Here is a 24587-nt window from a genome sequence, read left to right as displayed (position 1 = left end):
AGATTTAAAAACGAGACCATGCTAAAACGTGACTGAGAAGATAGTTCTTGTAGTGAACTGTATTTACTTTTTATTTTGCTGGTCGAATGGATTTTATAGGTTTCTTAAATTATTAATAAATATAACACAATCATAATTAAATTTTTTACTTTAATTGAAATGCTGTCATATTAACGGTGCTATTGCTCGTCACCAACTAACTATTGATGGTCAAAGTGTTGTTCAAAAATCGTCTACATATATATAATAGGCCTTAACAATTCTCTTAAGAGGCACTAACATATTTTAACCGTACAAATATGACAAAATATTAAACGTTCGTGAGTAAGTACCTAAAGAATACACTTAATACATACTTGATTAGTCCTCCAGTTACACTTAATGGTGTACCACTGTCAAATATTTTAAACTATGATGAAATTAATTTGAGAGATAATCCTAGCGATCTCAAAATTATTACTATATGCGGTATTAAATATCCAGAATAGTTGTAAAACACCCAATTCAATTTTGTTTGCAAGTACCAGCAAATTACTGTACTGCCTTACTACTGATGGTAAATTGCTCCTACCATATATTGTTTTCAAAGTAAAAACAATATCTAACTTCTGACACACAGAAAATCCAAGAGCATCCAGGTATGCATTTAGCAAGTCTAGATGGTTTAGCACTAAGTTAGTTGATGAATAGATTAAATACATTGTAATTCTATATTTGAGGAAATAGTTCGGAAAATATTTTAAAAAATCATTAACTCAAGGGATCATTTTGATTTAATATTTGACAATAATAATTTTACATTCATACATGATAACTTGAATAACCCTAAATCATGCAAAAAACAAAAAAAAAAGTGGTATATATAAATATCAAATAAACTACAAATCATTCTAATTATTTATTAAATGGATAGATAGAATTAAGCATTATTATATAATATTTTTAAATATAACTATGTAGTATTTTACAGTCCATTNTTTCTTTTAGTGTTTATACGTCTATTTTAGTGTTATAATTTTGTTTAATAAAAGTCTACCGCCATTTAAATAATTGTGTGTTGTAAGATATACACCCACAATATTATTTATTAAACTCTTAATAATTATATTGTGATAAATTTAATTAATTTTTTTATAAATTTATTTAATTCATTATATTAAGTTATTAAAATACAGAGAATTAATATTTTTTTTCTAAAAATAACATATATATTGATATAAAGTTCAAATGTTGTTATTTATATTAAAGAGATCACATAAAAGGCTAACTTTTTTCAAAATGTACAATAAAAATATCCTTTATATGTTTTTAGTTTAAGCAAGAAAAACTTCTTTTATATTCTTTTAGAATTACTTCTGCATTTTCAACCGCTAATCTTATTCTCGGATTGATATAATCTCATTTGCTAACTAAACAAACAAAATAAGCTAGTGGAAAAATGGTCTTTAATCTCATACTAGCACTTGATTCTTAAAATAATTTAAACTTAATATATAACGTATNAATGGTCTTTAATCTCATACTAGCACTTGACTCTTAAACTTAATATATAACGTATCCCACTGTGATTCACTAATTTTAATATTACATTATAAAGTCAAAATAGTAAATCACGATGGGACACCATTTACATTTTTATTAATTGTTTAAATATTCTAACTGAATTTATTAAGGAATTAATATTTAATCTGATTTTTAACATGTATTTCAAAACTACAGTCTTGAATTAATATAATTTCTTAAATGTTTGTTGAAATTGAAGTCTATTATAGATGTTTTATCGATATTTAAAATCGAGTATCCAACAAAACAATCATATTTAATACAGTTCAATGAATACTTTATTGAATGTTTTAGAAATTAAAACAATGTTGAAGCCTAGATGCTAAAAGTAATTTTGTTGGAAACTTTACGAGTAACCCAGTCTTCTATTTCCTTTAATAAACTTTGGAATTATTTCCAAGTTATACGTTTATATAATAAAGTTACTCTTACTTTTATAGTATAATACACTATACATCAACTGTATATTATACAGATTTATGGTCTATTTTTAACATAACCGTATAAAAAAATAAAATAAAAATATTTTTTTTATTTTAAAAAATAAATAATAAAAAATATGTTTCTTACGTAGTCTAATACAAACAGTATTTTAAAAAAAATTAAAGGAAAATTTTAATTGTACAAAAATTATAAGAGTTGTCAGTTAGATAGATATGTTCTATCCATATATTTATAGGGTAATTTTAATATCATTATTAATATATAAATTAAATTGTAGTTTAATATTTTTAATTACTTTGTAATTGGTTTATTAGACTTCACTAATATTAAGTGAGAGTTTGTTATTACGCTTTTAGGAATAAATAAAGTCGAACTAAGTTTCAAACAATGATATTTATATTTACAAATATAATCTCAGTGTTTATTAAAGACATTAAATTAAACCTCTTGTGAATAATTTTACTAAACTAAAGATATCTTTTGATAGGTGATGTTTTTAAAGGATATGGAGTGGAAAAGATGGATTTCAAACTACACAATCATCTAATTTCAGCACTTGAGTTTACGCTTTATGATTCGAATACGCTTACGTTTGCTTTTTGGGAAATTTTGCTTTTGATTCTAAGCTGATCTTTGATGCGAAGTTATGATTTGTAGAGAAGAACTGAGTAAAGTATTTTCTTGATGAAATATTAGAATTGAAATATTTAAAAAAGGTGAAAACAAGATAATGTTTAGAGACAAATAAGAATGTTTCACGTTGCACATCCCTCTATCCTATAACTAAAAATTATAGAAATTCAAAATGTAATAATACAAAATTAGTTATTAATAAGTCAAAAATGTCTATTTCCTATTTAATATTAAAATAATAATAATAGGTTCTCATTTAACTTTAGAAAATATCCCTTAAATTTACTTTTAAAAATAAATGTTTTTCTTGTAGTAAACTAGAAATTTACTATAATTCATAAAAATAAATAAAATTTTAATCTGTACATTTTTATGATAAAAATAACTCCTATTGAACAAATAATTTTCGAGATAATTTTTGAATTAAAAACAAATTCTAAAACTGTCAAATTTCTTTATGTAAAATTAATTATGACTTTTAATTGAGAATCTATACAAAAATTATAAAATAATAATCCTAAATAAAATAATCCTAAAGTAAATCAAAATTAAGGCTATGTTAAAAATATTATTAATTTAAAACAAAAGAATATTTTTTACTTAAGAGTAATTAGCCACAAGTGATCAATATTTATTATATCCTTTAGTAAGTGCAGAAAAAATATTTTATACCCAAAAACCCTTTAAATACAGTGATACAATCACATTTTGTGCACATATCTTTGTTAGGCTAATTAAACACAACTAGAAATTCGCCTAAAACGTAAATATTCTTACAGAATGTCGTTAGGTAAGATACGTACGACAAGCAGTCGATACTTACCGTACGAACGCGTAACATCTAATTAAAATTATTTTAACTTATTATTTTTAGATACGTTCTATTTAAACAATTATAATTCTTATGATATTATATGGCACGCCGTCAGCTTCAGAATTAACCCTCTCAACATCTCTCTTATCACAAGTCATGTACTATTTAATTTTATTATTAATAAACCTTATTATTTGATTTTGTTATACTTTAATTAGTAAAATAGGTTGTTTATCTAAGGGAATATAAAGGGAATATCTAAGGGAAACCTTCATTACTCAAGATAGATATAGTCTAACCAACTATCCTATTATGGATCCCTTAGATTACTGATACGGAGCTTGTACTCAAATAGTGTCGTATCAGTAGTTTTATTTTAAATCAAGATACTTTACATCTTATTTTAAGTATTATTGAAAAAAGCAAAATTTACACACTATATTAAATATTTTGACTTAACTTTCAAAATCGTCTTCTTCTTCTTCCTCTCCTTAATCCCAACTACTTGGGGTCGGCCATGTAAGTAAGTTAAGAAAATAAGTAAATAAGTTAGGTCAACTAATTACAACGTATATTTAGTCTAAAATAAAATGTAAAATGAAAATTTTAAACTGCCATAAAATCATGACAGGAATTTCTGTTAAAAATAGAAATGTGTATCAAAAATTGACTGAACTGACATAATGAACACCCTGTATGATAAATTTAATCCATTTACAATACTAGGTTAAATGCTAGGTAAATTTAAACAAATAGGGTGATTGTAAATTCATTTTTTTTTAATTAGAGGATTTTACTATAGATTGAATATTTCTGTATTACTATCATATTAAATGTGGGTTTGAAATAAAAACTTGTCCATTGAATTAAAAAAAAACAATGAATATGTTTCAATTTTGTTTCAATTAATTGCTCGTGTATATTAATGTTCGACTATGACTATTATTTATTATTACACGTTTTTCAGTCGAATTCTTCTACCCTCCTAGGTATCAAAATTCTCATAAATTACAAAACACTAGTCCAAAAGTTGTTATCAAGCAGCTACTTTTTATATAATTATCATATAATTTTCTATGTATAAACTAACTGGTTTATCTACCTATATCATTAAAAAGTAAGGATAATTTTTGTAAGACCTTGCATGTATTAGTAATCTAATAAACACATCAATGGAAGGCTTTAGGATTCTCCTAACAAATTTTAACTTCAATTCTTTTTCAAATTATAGTCAAATAACAAAAGACAGAATAATCAAACTTTTGGAAGAAACCTCGATGAGGTCATAATTTAATCGCATAAAGAATTTTATAATACTTTATTATCATTATAAGATTTCAATCTATAACCGTCTCCTTTATGCTAGTTGCTCATACTGTATTGATTTTCAACTACACTGTTTTATTTTATTTACGTTATTCCAATAGTAAAAAAGTGTTAACAAGCTTAATATTAACACGTGTTAACAAGTGTTTTTTGGCTGTGGTACGAGAATAAAATGTATTTTGTTCCACATATACTCTTAAAAATGATCCAATTATCTTTTTTTTTATTTCAAGTACAAAAATATTTTTACCATTTTACAGAAAACATAATACAATGAACAATATTTTTGTGGTCGTTTGGTTAAGTTATTTTTTGGTTTAAATAGTATTTAATACGCTTAGGTATCTAATATTATATTAATTAAACTTTTTATGCTTTATCTTAAATAAATTTATCTTAATTATAAATTAAATACCGACATATTTATTGTTAAATACCAATTTCATCAAAACGAAAATCTTTTTTTTAAATTTAAAATTGTAACTACATGGTTTGATAAAATTATTTTAGTTTGCAAAACATAATCACGACAAAAATAAACCCATCAAAACAAAATGACAAGTTCATTTAATTTACTATCAAACAAAAAACTTTGTTTACTACAAAGTTTTACTTAAAAATAATTGATTTTTTAAAGTTTAATTTAGATTAATTATGATTATTTTTATAATTTAAATGTTATTTTAATGCAGCCTTTTTATTTAATTTAAGTACTCTCGGATACATAAAAAATACTGATTATATACTTAATATATTATATTTTAAAATCAATTGGAGGTGTAGGTATTTTTTCCAAGAGTATACTACAGGAAGGGTAAATATGTCGGAGAAGACAAATTTTACTATAGAAATTGTACGATAATAAATGATTAATAAAAATAGAAACAAAACATATTACTTATTCAAGAATTATTCACAATACGCAAAAGGTTAAAAGTCAGCTCATTAGTGACTTCATAAATTTGCTAATCACCAACTTGTAGTCTCATAGGGTTTTAATATTAATTCTACTTTAATGACCGAATGAATTCTGTTAGTCATAATATTTATTATTACTACATTTTATCAAAAAGAAAAACAATTTTCTTCATCAGTCATAAAACAACCACATAAGAAAATGTGACTTAAAAATGAATAAGATTGCTCCTACAAACCAAATTTATTTTTTCCTTGAATCATTGCCAATTCGTCTTTCTCTTCGGTCCATTAGTAGATCGATTTTCTGATAACAGTGGGAGAAATGTGCACTATCATTGTCGTTGTCATTAACAGGCCACCGTCAACCCGTTGAACTGCCAAACTTCCTATTACATTCTGAAATATTGATCGATTCATAAAATATGCACCTGTTGTGGTTTTCTTTGGCAATCATTGTGTAATGGTTAAGTAATAAGGCGTATTCAAACATCAAACTACTTTTTGTTCATCTTATTTTTTAGCTTAAATATCAATAAAATAATACTATCGACATCTAAACATTATACATGTACGTATAAAAATAATATTCATATGGAATTCCGCATAAGATAATGTAAATTATAATTGACTATAATAATTATTATCATAGTCTAAAAGTTTTTAGCCTTTAAAAGATCCTGACAAATTTTAATTAAAAATAGTGCCAGTTATATTAAAATGCTAATGGAATTGTTTTTGAAATAAAAATCATTACTTCGAGTTGTTAAGAAAATCTCTAACTATTTTATTAGAGTTCAAAAATATATTTCCCGTTAAGAAAAACATTCCTCTAACACAACCTTATCCAAGCAACGGCAGAGATACATCAATCGAAAATAACATTAGTATTCCTGTGTGCAATACGTTAACGTTTACATCTATACGATTACGATTAATAATTAAAATCAGATATCCTATTAAAACATTTACGGATGTCCAAAACACAAATTGACATCTCAAAAAAGTATCTAAAGTTACTTCTCAACAATGAAACTTTGTTACTCCACATAAAAGTTTAAAAGTATTACACCTCAATTAGTGTATCTTTGTGAGGTGTGATTGTTATATAAAAAATAGAAACTAAACGACATTCTGTATGATGTAAATGCGAAATTATAGAGACATGTGTGAGATTTGCCGGCGCCAGGTCGTATAAATTTGCTGTCATATCTTTTTAGCCTGCTGATTACGCGTCTGTTTAAATATGATGCTCTAGAAGATGTCATTTTCCTTCACTTATGATTAAATTAGAATTTGTTTTAAATAAGAGTGTTGAGTGTTTTAGTTTGTATGAAATTACATTTAATTAGTAATAAATGTTAAACGCTATATTATTAGATATTATTTATTGTTTACATATTACACTGAATAATATAACGTATTTATTTTAGTCAAGTATTAATAAAAGAATACAGGAGGGTGAGGAAAGTTTAAGCCCTTAGTCTTTAATTAAATCTCTTTAAGAAAGCATTCAACATAAAAGCTTGAAAGTTTATATTAATTTTAACTTAAAAATTATAAAGTTATTAACATGTTATAGTGAACGCGGATATTGTTATTTTTATCACTAGTCATTTCTCGTCCGCACTCTTCTTCTCGCCTAAAACTATTTCTTATTTCGGGTAGATTAACTTAGATATGATTAAAATATCAAACAACATAACTTCAAATATTCATATTTACATTATTTCTAAAAGATAGTTTAATTTTATATTTGTTTCTAAAATTGTGTAGGCTTCGCCTAGTTTGGTAGTTGCCCTAGTTTTTAATTTCTTCATGCTACCATTTAAGTTACGAAAATGTATTATCTGTTGTGGCCAAAATATAATCGTCTACAGTTTTGTAGCCTTACAGACTAATAAAATATTATTCAATAACATTTTAATGAGGGAGGATTTAAAAAGGGCACTTCGAATGGCATTTTTGAGGATATAATTTAGAGGCAAATAAATGTAATTAATTATTTAAAAATTAAAAAAAAAAAAAAGGATAAGTAGTTATTGAATCAACTAGTACTAGAAAATATTTTTATCTGGTTAAATATAAAATTATTAAATTGAATTTCTAAGTAAGAAGAACATAAATGGTTTGACTATAGTTTCTTTAAAAACACATTGCTAATGTTTATATTGTAAAAATACTTATTACTATGTTCTTACTACTTATATTATACACGTTTTATTTCCATTTACTTAATTCATAATACATATTAATTGGCATAGAGGGAAATGCTGATGTGACAATTCCACTCGTTTGCTGCCCGGGGCTACTGACGTCGAACTAACACAAAAGGCAGTTGTATTTGAGTGGCCGTTACAGACATAATTTTCAATGCTTTTACTTTCGTCTTATTTATATTATTAATAACATAACTTGTTTTATTCAACGACTCGTCTATCGCCAATTGTCACCACAGCTAACCAACTCAGTCTCACTTTGATATACCTACTAACCAATTGTACTATAATTCAGGTCAGACGTATTTTACATTACATATAACGTATATTTACTGAACATCTAAAACATATCTTTACTTTGTCGTTGACATAAAACAATAGTCTAACTTAATTATACAGGGTGATTTTTTTATCATAACCCACTCAATTACTTGCAGAATAATAATAATTTAAACATTTTTTTTTATTATTATTTTTAGTTACACATTATTCTTGAATTTTTAACTATGTAATACTTTTTAAGTTAATCCCTTATGCCTTGGAGGGGGGTCAACTTTGTTTTTTTAAATGGTAACACATATTTTTAATTTAATAAAATGTTTGAGTTTTTAATTTAATAGTAAATGGCATTTGAATTTTTAATATAACTTTATTAGCTTATTAGATATAAACATTTAAAGTTTCAAAATTTTGAGTTAATATACATGTATAATACACATGGGATTGTAAATACAGGTAGCTAATTGGATTTTTATGACATTGCTGTCTCAGTCACGGATTGTTTATTATCAATTATGATTATCAATAGATATACTTTCTGTATTGTCAGTTAGTGTATTTATAAACTCATAATAATGTGCCTTACTACAATTGATAATAACAATGCTGTGTACCTGCTAATATCGATGTTATAAAAAACCAATTAGCTACCTGTATTTGTAATCCCTTGTGTATTATACCTGTATATTAATTCAAAAATTTGAAACTTTAAATGATTATATCTAATAAACGAATTAAGTTATATTAAAAATTCAAATGCCATTTACTATTAAATTAAAAACTCAAACATTTTATTAAATTAAAAATATGTGTTACCATTTAAAAAAACAAAGTTGACCCCCCTCCAAGGCATAAGGGATTAACTTAAAAAGTATTACATAGTTAAAAATTCAAGAATAATGTGTAACTAAAAATAATAAAAAAAAAAAATGTTTAAATTATTATTATTCTGCAAGTAATTGAGTGGGTTATGATAAAAAAATCACCCTGTATTAAGTTTTATTGTATAACTTTATTATATAATTAAAACTCATTTAAGGAGATAGTGACAATATTTGGACAGACGTCGGCTAGCCTCCCATTCTTGGTTTTGATCAAGATCCTCAAGTATTAAACAAGCCCCTAACAATATTTATTCAGTAAATAACTGACTATTTAATATTCATCGTTATGTTATGAAAAATATAATTGTTATTTTATTTTTGAGTTTTATTCATGTAGTCATTTTAATATTTATAAAAGGTTTTACTTTTTACATTTCCAAATAATTAGATAGTATTAATTTCATAAATATTTTTTAAAGCAAAACAATAGTATACTTCAAATGGTTCTAAAATAGTCAAGTAAAAAAAAATATTAAAATCGAACTAACCAAGTGTGAAATTTCAGTAGTCTCGTATTGTAGAGCCAGCTGATTCTTGCCAGTGGAACTGGCGCATTTTTAGTAAGTTTTTTCGGCTTGTTTAAGCGGAAAATCTTTAATTATATAAATATTTAAAGACGTATGTACTCGGATCTTAAGTGTTCGCCACCATTTACTAAGTAATTGTGACAGATGTCATTCTCAAATACTATTATGAGAGTGGACCAATAGTAGTTTAGATCAACGAAGCCTGATGACCAACAATCCCGAAGAGTATTTATTCGATACATAACAATAGACTTTTAACTTCAAACAGCGCTCCAAGAGGCTAATGGCTAGTTATATTTTTTTTTTTTTTTTGTTAATGTGTTAATAAATTCAATTACTTAATTTATATGCAAGAGAGTCATCTCATAAATCAAAATTTAGTAAATTGTCTGTTTATTTCTTTATTTAAATACTATGCAAAAACACCCGACCCATTCTTTATATTTTGATTTTAATTTAAAAAAGTGTTATTAAACCAAATCGGGTTTAAAGTTGGTGTAAAGTACTGAAGATCACTTCGGGACTTGAGAATTCAGAATATTCTATATTTCATTTTTATTTAAGTATTTTTTTTTACTTTAATAAATATACTATTTTCAATTTAAATTAATTAATCTATAAATTCCTATAGTTCAAATGTCTTATATTATTTTCATCTAAAAATACCATTGCGATTGTTTTGAAGTAACAACAAATTTAATTTCATTTATTCAGTGTGTAAATTAATTGGGAAGTTAAATAAAAATAATTAGTCTGAGAATAAAATATTCTTCAGTCAAAATGAATAACAGGTACAACGGTGCACCAATACTTGCAGTACTGAACCATTACTGACATATGTCTCATACGTCAACGTTTTTTTTCATTGGCAGATCAGTACTGGAGCTTTTGTAAAATTAGTATTACTCTGCCAGCAATGACAGCCAAGTACTTGACTACCGATGCTGAGAAAAAACGCCGGCCAGTAATACGCTAATACGGTTTGGCCAATGGTCAGTTGTCAATACTTCAACCGTATACTTGAAAAGTATTTCTGCTTGGGAGAGGATATACTTTTATTATTCGCGACGAAAGCGATACATATTGAACTTGTCAACGAAACTATATACAAATGAACAAATTATTTAATCGTGAAAAATGTTCAATAATTTACAATATTAATGACAGAAATTTTGTGGGCATGCGGTGGCATTTAAAGGAGGTTTACACACTTTTCCAATCCAAAGAAAATTATTTTTATATACGTATCTCACCAAATATATATTTTTTTTTGATGCCACTAATTCAATGTTGATACATTTCCTCTATTAATTTTTATTTACAACGGTAATGTTTTACGATTCCCATTTCTTTAGCGACATTTTAAATATTGAAAAATAATAATGAAATTTGTTTCGTACTATACAATTTAATGCAATTAATGTAATGATAGCTTTCTCGTTCATTAGATAAAAGCAAATAATCAAAAATCATATATATATATATATATACATTTATGCAAGTGTAATATCAAGTGTATTTTAATTTGTGACTATTTTTAGGAAATCGGTATTACCCTACAAAATTCTATTGGAAATAGCTAATGTGGATAACGCGCACAAGCATCTCACACATAACAGCCACAGTTTGAAACCCATTAGTCTGGACATACAAAACTACCCGTTTTTGTTCCATCATTACGATGAAAACTACTGATGCGATAACAATTCTGAAAACAGATCTGAATTTAGCAACATGTTACTTAAGTATCGGTCAGGCTACATTTTTCAGTGCATAAATAAATCATAATTACAAAAAAGTGGCTTGATCGATACTTAAATAACATGATACTGAATTCAAATCTATTTACAGAATTCTTATTGCATTAGTAGTTTCGTCGTACTGATTGAACGAAAACGGATGGTTTTTGACTAAAAAACGGTCGGTATATAGACGCCTTAATATATTTTAGGAATAAAAAATATTACGCCCGAAGAGCATTATTAATGAAAATGATGATAATTTATTAGACAGACAAACATTCCTAAAAGTAAAGGCAATGGTATATAAAAACATAATGTTGGATACCATTGCCCACACTTACCTACTTTTAAACTATAAAGCTTAATACGAATCCTCAGAATGTTTAATAAACTATATTAAAAAGTTAAAGTATTTATACTAAAAGGTATCAAAAAACTTAGTTATAATATTGTAATAAATGTAAATAGTAGAGATATTAATGAAGTATAAACGTTTTCATTTCTACTAACTCCAGTACTCATATAATTTGATAAATTATATAATTATGTCAACAATTATTTCATACCCACATAAAAAATAAATCTATATTTTTCAAATCATGACATTAGTCTACTCATAGATACTACAAGATTAATTTAATATTATGTATGTATATAAAATGAACTCTTTTTTCCTACGTTTTTTACGAGAACATTAAGGTCAAATTTTTTATCCACAACTTTCTGAAGATGTAAATGTTTCAGCATAATTGGATGAACAAACGTAAGAACTTATGACAGATAGACAGATAAACATTTATATTAATCTTACAGATGGTTTTATTCTTTTGTAAAATAATATACAATAATCAAATATAATTCAATTAAATATTAGTTTAACATAAACTATTTTAAAATATTTTATGCGTTAATAATTATTCCATTTCCTTAGTAATTATATTTAATTATAACTACAAAATGCCAAGCTTGAAATTTAAAATTACCTATTGTTAAAGGAAACGAAACAGCGTTTTATGTTTTATAAACATTTTTTTGTTCATTTTTATGAATTACAAGGATTATTAACATGACAAGAAGTTACAATAATAAAATATGATAGAAAAAAATTAAGCTTTTTTTATAGGAAGCCTAAAACTAAATGGTTATATTTATTTGCGTATAAAATAGTACGATCGATAAAACAGGAAAAGTAAAGAGCGTAACAGAAGATTATGAAAGTATCATTTAATTGAACAAAGTTGATTTTCTTAGAAAAATATTTAGTTTATTTCAACCATTGATAAATACTACACTATGGATTTTCAAACGAATGTAGTATTGTATTGTGAAATATGTTTGTAAAAAATCGTTATTTCGCCTTTCAGTATTTTTGATATCATATTGTAGAAAAACTCTGTCCAACATTATAACACTGAATTGTTAAAAGGAAACTTGTTTTTTCTTTTGCTTTGAACGTTGTCTAACATTAATTCATTATTGAAAAGCTACATTTTAAATTATTTAATTATATTTTTTTCTTCAATATTTGAAACACTGACGGTAGAACCCGAGGGCCGTTTTTTATTCTTGAAAAACAACAGATTATTTAAAAAAAAAACCTAACACAATTAATGATAATCTTCGCGGTACTTCTATGCCGTGGCGACGCGGTGTCCGGCACGTCAAACGTCAAAAAGTTAGCAGCGACGGGTGCGGTTCGTAGAGTCCGGCCGTGCAACACGTTCGGAGCCGGTGGCGTATGTCCTCGACGTTATCAGTTTGACGACGGGACGGAGACTTATCATTTGCGACGGGTCATAGAAGACCGTGCTGAACTTTGCACCATGGCGTATGGCGCGCGGTATTGGTCAGTTAAACTATCAAAAACCCGTTAGTAGCATTACCTGATGGTAACGGCTGATAAAGTTGGCGCGGGACGCGGGGCACCGTGTCAATAAAAAACTAAAAAGGTAGAAATCTTCTTAAAAAAAAATAGTGTCTTAAAAAAACTCAAACAAAATAAAATTTTTATTTACTATATTAAAGCAAAACAAACACAATAAATTTATCTCAAATCATTTATTGTTTATATTATCTGCTGCATTTTTTTCTCCTCAGTGTTTTCCGTACGAACGATCAACTGGTTCTTTACTTCGCAACCATCGGCGCTTGCGTCTTCACGTCAGTCGGCTGTTGTTCCTTACTCCATTTGTTATTTTTATTTTATTGTTCATATTTACATTAGTCAGCACTGAGATTTTGTAACAATAACCTTAAAACTACTAAATTACTTATTTTTAATTTTTTAACGTACACAGAAAAGTAAAAACAATAAAAAAATGTATTTTAAAATTGAAAATTTGTAGATTGAGAATTTTAATTAGTTTACATTAGTGTATATGTAATTCTAACGGTGCCTACAATGCATATTTATTAATGTGTTTCATTTACACAAAGATTAGTTTTACCAAATACATTTGGCGGTGCTTATAATATAAATAATTATAATTATTATCAACCATAATTAAAGTAAACTTATAAACTAGTTTCAATGATGTTTATGATAATCATTAACCGTGATTTAAATAAAGATAACATAGATTTTGTTTCGATAAAATTATTATTATGAAAACTTAAATTTACTTTCAACGGTGATTATAATTTTATAATTACTAACAGTGATAAAAGTAAACAAAAAATAATCCTTATAAATTATTTTATGTGGTGTTTATGAAATTAATAATTAACCATTATTAAAATATATTATAATATTTAAAAACAAAGTAAACAAATTAATCCTTTTTAATCATTAATATTATCTATAATAAATATTATTAATAAAAAAATATAGACTTCATTCCATTATTAATTTTCTTTATGTTTTAATATTAAAATATATCAATATTAAAAATAAAAAAAGTTAATTTAAATATTAGCCAATAGGACTTATAGTGTTCTTATGCAGAATATTCAACTATCTTCATAACAGATGGGCAATATGAAACAGTACACACGTGAGTGACTGTTCTGGAATTTTAAGTACATCGGGAGCATAAACTAGGCAATCCTAGAAACATTAGCGTTTGTGTATAAACAAACTAAATCCCTCGGTCCACAACAAACAATAATAATCATCAAGAATAACCTTAAGACTAATAAGTCTTTCAGTCGTTTGTACAAAAAGTGTAATTATGTGACATTAGTGTAAATATTCAGTGTTTTAATTTTTGGACATTTATTGTAAATAAACTAAAATACATTTCATTTTTATTTATTAATTAAACAATGTTTTTCAAGAAGTCAGGATCATTATCGACTATATTTTATTAATGATAGATATTTTATTTTGTCCTCTATTATTGTTTTAATTTTAGTTGTTGTATAAGTTAGCAAGAACTGCCTATGCACTCAGACCTATAAGTCCACTATGCGTACCTCCTACTGAATTAAATAAATTCACATAAGTGTTTCTACCGAAGTGTTGTTGCTATTGTTGAAAATTTAAGACTATAGGACGTCCTACTAGGCCGCATGTATATATATCCAAAGAGTCCTTTCTCTCTAGCGAAATTAAGTATCTCTTTGTTTTTGTCTTTCAATTCAAAAATAAATAAATAATAGTTAGAAAAACAACTCAGTTATAATCCTAAGTAACTTATAAGCAAGTGACAATGACTAATGAAAGAACATAATTGGTTTAGGTGAAGTGACAGTAGATCCGTTTCTATGTCGAAGATGTACACATGTGCGACTGATAAGACTTCTAACAGTGTGATACTATAAGATTTCAGGATTCACAACTGAAACGTTCAGAGGTATTGTAGATATTTTTTGCGACTTTTTATTACTTAAGTAAACAATCTACTAAATATGTAAAAATCATGAAAAATTAACAATAGTTCATATCAATATATTCCCAATGTATCAATCATGGAGTATTTTTTATGTTCATCCCTTATATCTTATAAGGATTCCAACTAATTTTTTATATGACAACAAATATGATTAAATAGCTTATTTATTAGATAATGACCTGATTAAGAAAATTACTGGTAATACTCAGTTATGTAAAATTAAATGTAGAGATGATAAACAAAATAAAATAGTAAAATAAAACTCTTCAATAAAAATTTCCAACTTTTCCAAAATTTCTCAAAAATGTCTTCAATATTATATTTTTATAACACTAATTGTACACACTACGCGTAAACGATAATATTGTTTTTTACCTAAGTTCTTGAAAAATATGTGAGCGGCAGTGTATATTGTTATGTTAATTTTAAAGGATCAACTTAATTTTATAGTTTGACTTAATTGAAAAATTATTAAAAAATTTTTAAGAACAAATAATATTTATTTATTTATGCTAATATATCCATTTTAGTTCAGCAATAAATGCGATTATTTTAGAACAAAACCGTTGCTAGGGGTGTGCGTAAAGTCCCCATATCAGGCCCTTTGACTTTTAGCGCCGGCCTTGTTTAGAGTGCTCATTGTGATTGTTCTGAGTAGTTTTTAAGTGGTTCACATATCACAATATTTAATTTATAGTAATTCATACAGTAAGTTTACATTATATCTGATTATATAACATCACAAAAAGCGTCATTTTGTTAAAGTATAAAATATTATATTAGTTTTTGTCGTGTTATAATGTACATTATATTTTTATATCAGATTTAAAGATAATGAACAATATATTTTGAAAAGAATCAAATTAAATTATCGATTGAGCAATAATAATATAAGCTCTCCGGTTCCTCGAAAATTTTTATAATTTCACTTTGTCTTTAACTTCATATTTTTTGATAAAGATTTTCAATGTTAAATTTTAAATCAAAGAGTTCTTGACTCCATAAATTAAAAATTTATTTTAAAAGATTTAGAACAAATGCATTCTCAAAGTAAAATGTAACAAGTAGTTATTAAGAGTAGTATTTCGTATTGAGTAGTATTTGTTAAAATTTTAACTATATTTTTACTCATTTTTTAATTATATATGAATTCCATTTCAGAATTTAATGTTCAGGTGGATTTCATTCTATCTTGGATTAATAAGACTTTAAATGATATGTTTTAAGTCTACCACTGCGTGTACTGTTTTTAATAAATTGATATCGTACGTTACAATCTATTGATCAGGCTTATAAAGTTGTATTCCAATTTTGACATTATAATTGATGACTCTAATTCGTGTGGGTACTTATACTAAAGTACCAGTAAAGAAGAAACAGCAAATTCATTTGTAGGTTGTAGACTGTACTGTGACAAATTATACCGTTACAGCTCAGCAAAGGATTTTTCTAATTACCTACTGAATTCTATACAGTCTTGATAGTTATCGGGTACATTATGCCGGTTTATGAGGTCACAGGATAAAAGTTAATGTATTGCTGATGGCATCAATCATATCATATCCATTATTTTACTGTTGATTTAATAAAATACATGCTTATTTATAAATCATAGAAAAAAATAATTAAACTTTTCAAATCATTGTTTATATAAATATAGTACAGATATAATTTAAAGTTGTCTTAATATTACTATTTAAAAGTAAATTTTTCATGAACTCAATAAAAATTAATTCTTCAATAATTATAATGCAAAAATGTACATAAATTTCACGTGAGCGCTATTGTATTGATTATTGTAAGTACCAATGAAATTGAATAAGTTGTATTTTAAATACTCTTGACAAAGTAATAAATAATTTATTTTTTTAAAACAAGTAACGTTTACTTTTACTTTAATAACTTTTGTACATAAAAATATTTTACTATATTTATATATACAATTGTAATCACAATGATTTAAAATAAAATGTTTATATTATAGTATTCTAGTCTATAATTGAAATGTTTTTTTAAACTTGAGAAATTCCAAGTAACAAAATAAACATTTATATTCAAGTCTTATAAAAACACTACCAGAAAAATAATTTTGAAAGAGAACCTTTTAAAAGTAGGCTCAAAACAAAATGCATAATGTGTTTTAGAATAATTTTTGGAGAGGTAGGGAAAAATATAATTTTACCTTCTAATAGTTTAACTTACCTTAAAAGGTAAAGAAAATTTGTTAAAACTAATATTAAACAATGTTTGTTAATAACAATTCTCCAACAATGTTGTGACCAAACTTTTATTTTTAACCCTCTTCACACACTTTTCATTGCTTGAATTTATTATATACTTGATATTTTTACATTACTTTATATTACCTCATTTTTATCTGATGGCGAGAATTTTTTTTTTACTTTTTATTTTATGGCAGTCAATATTTTATCGATACTTGAACAAATAAGTGTTATTAGTTGAATTCATAGAGAACTTTATCATTTTCTCTACCTTTTATTATTATATTTAAGTACTTCTGCATTATTGATAAACAAAATAAGTCAGAATTTATGAGTTATCGCAAGGTATGACTATTTATTCAGTAACGTAAGTGTGTATAAAATGTGTATTTGTTGCAGAAAATATATTGTTTTTGTGCTAACTATATCTGCGCACTATTTAATAGTTTATATTAGCACAATGTAATAATGCAAAGTGTTATTTTACAAAAACCCCACTTTGATGTGGAGGTACTAGGATTCCATTCCGTTGTGTTGTGTAGGATTTTCCATACTTTCTACGGAAAGCAGTAATTTTCATACAATATCGTTACATATAATTCTAAAAAAAATATTATAGAGTTAATTTATTTTATTTTTAAAAGTGAGAAAAATAGAATTATCATAACTGAACCTTAAAAGAAAAATGAGGTAGTAATTAAACTTTCTTCTTTACGTTCACCTGTGAAATTGTTTCATTTAAAATATTGATTTATTTTCAGAATTCATTAAAATTCCCAGAAGCTATTTAATTTTTAATTTTTATTAAGACAGATCAACAGTTATGTATTATAAAAGTTAATGGTAAAACTTTACATCAATGTATTATTAATAATTTAAATATCGGTCGAAACACGTTATAAAGTCGTTAATTTTGTAGTTTCTTTAAATTAAAAACAGTCGTAAATTCAGTACCACAATATCAGTTGATATGATATACAAGAATAACTTTCTGAGATTACAGAAATTGTTTTTTTTAGTATATTAGTTATTTAAAAATTATAACATGAAGATATTGAAATTTTTTTTAATATTTGCAATTTGTTGTTGTATTTTTTTTATTGTTGATAATATCTTTGTAATAAGTAATCTGAAAGTCTGGGGAAATCTGTGGACCTTAATTAATCTGTTCTTTTAATTACTGTATTTAGATCAAAATTTAAAATATTATCGCTAAAAGAGAATTAATACTTGACATGTGGTTCTTGTGTATTAAGTATAAGTATAAGATACCACTCACTGTTCACTGTGTTATCGGGTTTGCCGGTCCATTCGTTTTAAATAGAAACAGCAGTGCCATCACTTCCTGAAACATCATTTATCTCTTGTAAATAATAAAGCAGTTTTTATAGTTTTAGATAAATTTCACCAGTTATAAATAGGATTTTTTTCTTGATTATTATTATTATATAACAAAAATCTATTTTAATAAACATTTTTAGTAAAATTTTCCCACTCAACCAACTTTAACAGTTCTTTTATTACAAACATAAAATAGTTTTGAGATCTTGAGAAAAATTAATATGTAGTGAATTATGCCTTATGGTATTATATAATAATGTAGGTATTGATTTTTTAACAATGATTGCTGTATTTGTTAAAATTGAGTGCCGTAAATTTCTTTTAATCAAAGGGATTTTTAATACTTTTGAGTCGATATAGACACTTGGATAAAATATGTCTTTAATTTATCCTTATCTGATTATTTATTAAACTTGAGACAATAATTTACCTTTTAATATGTAAATACTTTATAGTTAATATATATGTGAAAATGTTATCATAAATATTGCGATACAAAAATCTACGATGTTATCATTGACATTAAAAGGATGCTTTAAACGTATGTAATATGCACTTTCATTTATAGATAATGTTGTTAAAATTAATGATGTCATTAAATTGTGTAAGAATGATAACCACATTTTATTACAAAACTAAAAGCTTTGGCAATTCCAAATAATGGACGGCTATTTTTATAATTTTACCTATAAAGTTATTTGGGTATATCGATATAAAATGGCTTTTATAAATTAAAATAAAAAAGTATGGTGTACCTTCAAAAATAACTAAATTAATTCGTATTTAATTATTTTATTGTTTATCCTAAACAAATGTACACTCATTCACTCAGTTTTTACGATTATTTAACATGTAGTATCATTTGCTCTAAAATGGCTATATAAACTTATAAAAGACAATAAGGTTTCATGATTGAGTAGAAAATCAACAACAATTGTAAAAGAAATCAACATTTCATTATAAAATTTTAAGGGAAAACTTTTAAAGTTTGAAAATACACACTTCTTCATTGAAATTAAAAGCAACAATAGGGCAAACCTGTATAGTTATAAGTTGGAAAGGTTAAATTTAACAATCAAATTAAAACCATAGAATTCAGTAAAAAAGTCCTACGAAATTGTACATTTTGTGTGCCCGAGAAATATTTTTTCCTAAAAAGTATTGTTTTATGTTATTTTCAAAAAATTACAATGAATTATTATTTCTTTGTACACTCATTTATTTAGTCCAATAGAATTTTCTAAAAAGCTCGTCAAACTAAACCAGTAAAACAGTTTAGTTTTTATTTAACAAGAAAAATAAAATCGATAAAAGTAATGAAACAATAATTTTTACTTAATTATTACTACACATTACTTATAAAAAAAATGATTTACCTGAAGTGTAAAATTAACTAATTTTTCATCATTACATTGTATACATAAAAAAATTGTTAATAAATTGTAAAAAAAATTGTTTTGACATATTCTTTTTAAAGAACAACAAGTTATTCTTTAAAAAAACTTGTTCTTTATCCATATTAAACTTGAATCTTGGTTCAAGACTACATGGACCACACAGCTGCCTTGTACTTCATGTAGATGTTCTCTGTTATAAATTTCAGAGCCAGGAAAGTGTTTGTTCAACAAATGTGTTAATGTTCATTATCATTGTTTGTGAATGTATTGTTTGGCAATAATATTGCGTCGGCTCACAAGTTTAAAACTCAATTCTGGTTGGACAAAATTCTAATTTTGATATATGCAAAAAAATAAAACCAATGTGAAATATTGATTTTGATATGTTCCTTAGAAATAATTTTAAGTTTCAAGGACACACGTGTACCCGTTTGTATTTATGGCTATTCAAATTTTAAAGGTTTGATTTTAGCTACTATTTTAGGCAAAATAAAATGGCTTTACATTTTTTTTCCTATAAAATAAAAACATATAAAAAAATTATTATTATTTTTACTTAGTTATGGCTACTAATTATGGAAAATTCAAGTTTTTAACTTTTTTAATTTAGTGCTACACATGTAATTGAATGTAGACCTACTACATTATAAATGTACCTGATTTTATTATACTGTCTTTTTTTTTATAATTATTTTATTAATCATTTTAATCTTTTAAAAATATTAGTCTTAAACTTTATTTTTCAATTATGAAATTTCTAAATACATTATATAGCGTTGATAATGGTAACATTGTTTCTGAAATACGTATCCGCAACTTTTCATTAATTTTTTGTGGCTTTTGAGTTTAATATTTTTTTAATTTTTATTAAATTAATAATATTTTTTATACAGTTTTAATTTTACTTCTAAATACATTGTTTATTAAAAAAAGTAACGAAAAATATTTGCTGTATCTAAAGCTATTAAGGAACTAATAAGCTATTAATAGCTATTATTATGCCAAAACCTGTTAAGACGCTCTATACATAAGGTGAATCAGATCTAACTGATAAATCTTACAACTTTTGAACCAATAATAATTTTTTTGGACATTTTTAAAAAAAAATTATTGCCTATTTAGACTATCTTTAAAGCATATTTTTTATTATTTATCACCAATAAAAAAAGTAATAATAATATATGTATTTCTTTTTTTAAAATTACAAAATAATAATTCTTTAGCCCTTTTCTTAAAAATGAAATTTAATTTGTTAATAACAAGGTCAAGTACACATTGTTACTGAGTTAGAAGCATATGCATAGTATTGGTATGTTATGTGGGTTGATGAAGTTCATATTGTTTTATATTTCTAACGCATACTCTATCTGTGCTATATACTCACTCTATGTATTCATATGCATAGGTCGAGGCATAAAAATGTCATTTTATTAATTAAAACATTATCAAATGAGTAANTATGCATAGTATTGGTATGTTATGTGAATTGATGCAGTTCATATTTTATATTTCTAACGCATACTCTATATGTGCTATATACTCACTCTATGTATTAATATGCATAGGTCGAGGCATAAAAATGTCATTTTATTAATTAAAACATTATCAAATGAGTAAGCCAGTTAACTATACATGTTGCCATTAATAAATTAAGTTGGTATCCGTATAAGGTATAGAAACGAACATAAAGAATGCTTCATGATTGATAAAATGAGAAAATCACTCAAAACTAAAGGAAAAAAAAGAATTATCAATATTATTTTTATTTTTTGATTAATTATATAATTCAAATAAATTAATCACTGTGTGTATAAATATATGTGTGCATGTTATATTTGTAAACTAATAAGCTTAACATATTTTTGATTGGCTCAAATATGTGTGTATAAACTACTAATTAATTTATAAACATTTCAGCGATTGAATGAACATTAAAGAGCGTTTGTGAAGAAATTAGCCAATTCGTAATTTTTCTGATTAGCAATGAATCAATATATAATTAATTAATGATTCTTAAAAACAAATTTAAACTAAGAATGTTCTTAAATGAATAAAAACGTTGTGCAATAACAACATTTTGTTGTTATAAATTATTCTATAATGTCACCGCTCATTTTTATGATTAACTTTATTATTTAATAATGTAATAGATTACACAGGACTTTTTTTAAATGATTTCATGTTGTAGAATATAAAGGAAAAAAAATGGAGTTTGTTATGCATCTATAATTTTATTTAATGTAGTAAATATTATGTGAATTTATTATTTATTATTAAATTGATTATTATTATATTAAATTATTATTTAGTTTTATTAATAAATTGTGTTGGTAGTATATTTATTTAATTTATAAAACATATTTCATTATCAAAGTTTTTACGTCAGTGAAAAATTATTGAATTATTTATGATGTTGTTGAAAATGTCATTAATTACATTTTTAGTAATTTTCTTTATATAAATTAAATAAATTGCAATTTAACATTGACGGTTCTCTATTCAATTAACTACAAAATGAGATGTAAGAAATGTTTCTGATGGTAATAATTACATTTTTAAATTGTGTGATAACCTTAACTCTTGAACATTTAACATTAAATACAATCTTATGTTAAATGTAATTACATTAAATTACTATGGTTTACATCTTCTTAATTTTACACTTATACATTATTAATTTATATTTTCTTTATATTTTTTATTTTGCAATATATAAATAAGTTAATTTCACAAATATTTTGGTTAAACATTTGGGATTGTACTCACTCCATATTTTAGGATATTCAGTATGTAGTCTGGAAATTTTATGCAAAATACTTATATTTTATAAATTTTATTTTACATACAACATTTATTTCTCTCGGCAAATTGTATCTTCAATTTATTAAATTACTTTGAATCATTTATAATACTTTCGGGTAATTTTTACAAAATTTAAATACTTACAAAAGAAAAGACAAGAATGTTTTGTAATGGGCTATGGTTTATTATTTAAATTAGATTTTGATTTCGAACTTCAATATATTCATAGTTTAACCTTCTTAGGTCTGTTTTAATTGGAAGTATAATATAGATACATTAACTTAAATGTAAGAAAGGTGTGAATAGTTAATTTCAACATAAATTGAAAAATTTAATAGGCAATAATTTTTATTCAATACATATAATTATATAAACTTGATTTGTACTTGAATAATTTGTATAAACTATGAGCTATTCTGTAAACAATATAAATAAGGATATTAGAACACCAAAAACTATTTATACTTATTCGAATTTTTATTCAAAAATATTGATTAACACTTAATATTTCAACTTAAAATATCACAAAAATCAAATTAGTTTATATATAATATATATTTATATTTAAACGTGACTTCATGCTTTATGTCTTTAATGAATAATATTTTATCAAAATAAACTTAAATGCCTCTGTGTTTTAAACATAATTATTTATATTCTAATGTTTATATGATAATATTATAATATTAATCATAATGTTCAATATAATTTTTGATGATTTCTCTTAGGTATTTTATATTATTTTAAAGATCTTAACAGAGGTGAGGAACCAAGGGTATCCTCAAACACTATATCTGACTAAAGTATCTAATAATTATATAAGATTCAAAAGGTCTTATATCATTTTAAACAGTATAACAATTTAAATGCTTTCCCTAAGTTATACTCTCATTACAGTATTGAATTTAAATTAAGTCTAAGTAACTTATTCAAGGATAATGTATATTTAATATTCATAATTTAGAGGTATAGATAACTTTATTTTCACGCTAGTTTACTTGTTTGCAATTGTATATGGTTTTACAATTTAAAATTTCTATAATAAAACATTTAGAGTTCCTTTGAAATCGTTATTTTATGAAATATAAAATTTTTTTTTTGTAGCATATTTTTATGGTTATATGTAAATTGATTTCACCAGTGAACGAACAGTTGAGAGTTTTTCATATTTTAAAATTCGTTATTAATTTATATTTTGATGTCACACTTATGAAGTTAATAAATATCTGTTGTCTGGAAAAATCTGTGTAGTAATAATAAAAAAATATTTATAATAAACTAATACAAAAATTTAAATTTATTATTTTATGTTGAAAAATGTTTTCTTGCAAATGAACAGTTAATGATATCCAGTCAAAAGTTGTAATATACCAGAAGGACTCGATGTAGATATTTTCTTTGTTATAAAGACTACTAAAAACAACTTTTATTTAACAAGTTTTTGTTTAAAATCTGAGTGGTGTTCGTTTACTGGTAGTGTCATATATTCACTGGTAATGTTACCCTAATGGGTTTCCAATTTTAGTAAATTTTTCTTTAGTCTTTGGAGTTTTTAGTTGTTGGTTTTATTTTGTTTGAAACGTATTCGTGTGCTTAGGTTAATGTAATTGTGAGAAGAAAAATTTTATTTTTTTAATATTGATGCT

The 24587-nt window shown here is 24.7% G+C and overlaps 1 protein-coding gene and 1 long non-coding RNA gene across 5 annotated transcripts in view; one reads left to right on the top strand and one right to left on the bottom strand.

Moving 5' to 3' along the window:
* Nucleotides 1-24587, bottom strand: part of LOC126908626 (tyramine receptor 1-like) — a 52679-nt gene that overhangs the window by 3707 nt on the left and 24385 nt on the right. The window contains exons 2-3 of one of the 4 annotated variants that reach the window (XR_007704805.1): nucleotides 18681-18746; nucleotides 5974-6094 (exon numbers count right to left, since the gene is read on the bottom strand). The exons of 1 other annotated variant lie outside the window; for it this stretch is intronic. The gene's annotated coding sequence lies outside the window, so the exon portion shown is untranslated. Of the gene's footprint in view, nucleotides 1-5973; nucleotides 6095-17344; nucleotides 18003-18680; nucleotides 18747-24587 lie in introns of those variants that run through there. 2 more of the 4 variants (XR_007704806.1, XM_050690868.1) reach the window with 2 other exon arrangements.
* LOC126908658 (uncharacterized) lies at nucleotides 2500-22242 on the top strand. The gene is made up of 3 exons (XR_007704812.1): nucleotides 2500-2675; nucleotides 15027-15140; nucleotides 22057-22242. It is a non-coding gene; the product is annotated as an uncharacterized LOC126908658 (long non-coding RNA).

This window comes from Daktulosphaira vitifoliae, unplaced genomic scaffold (assembly GCF_025091365.1).
Source record: "Daktulosphaira vitifoliae isolate Bord-2020 unplaced genomic scaffold, ASM2509136v1 Scaffold_5, whole genome shotgun sequence".
In the NCBI taxonomy this organism is placed as follows: Eukaryota; Metazoa; Arthropoda; class Insecta; order Hemiptera; family Phylloxeridae; genus Daktulosphaira; species Daktulosphaira vitifoliae.
This window is presented reverse-complemented; position numbering and strand designations above follow the sequence as displayed.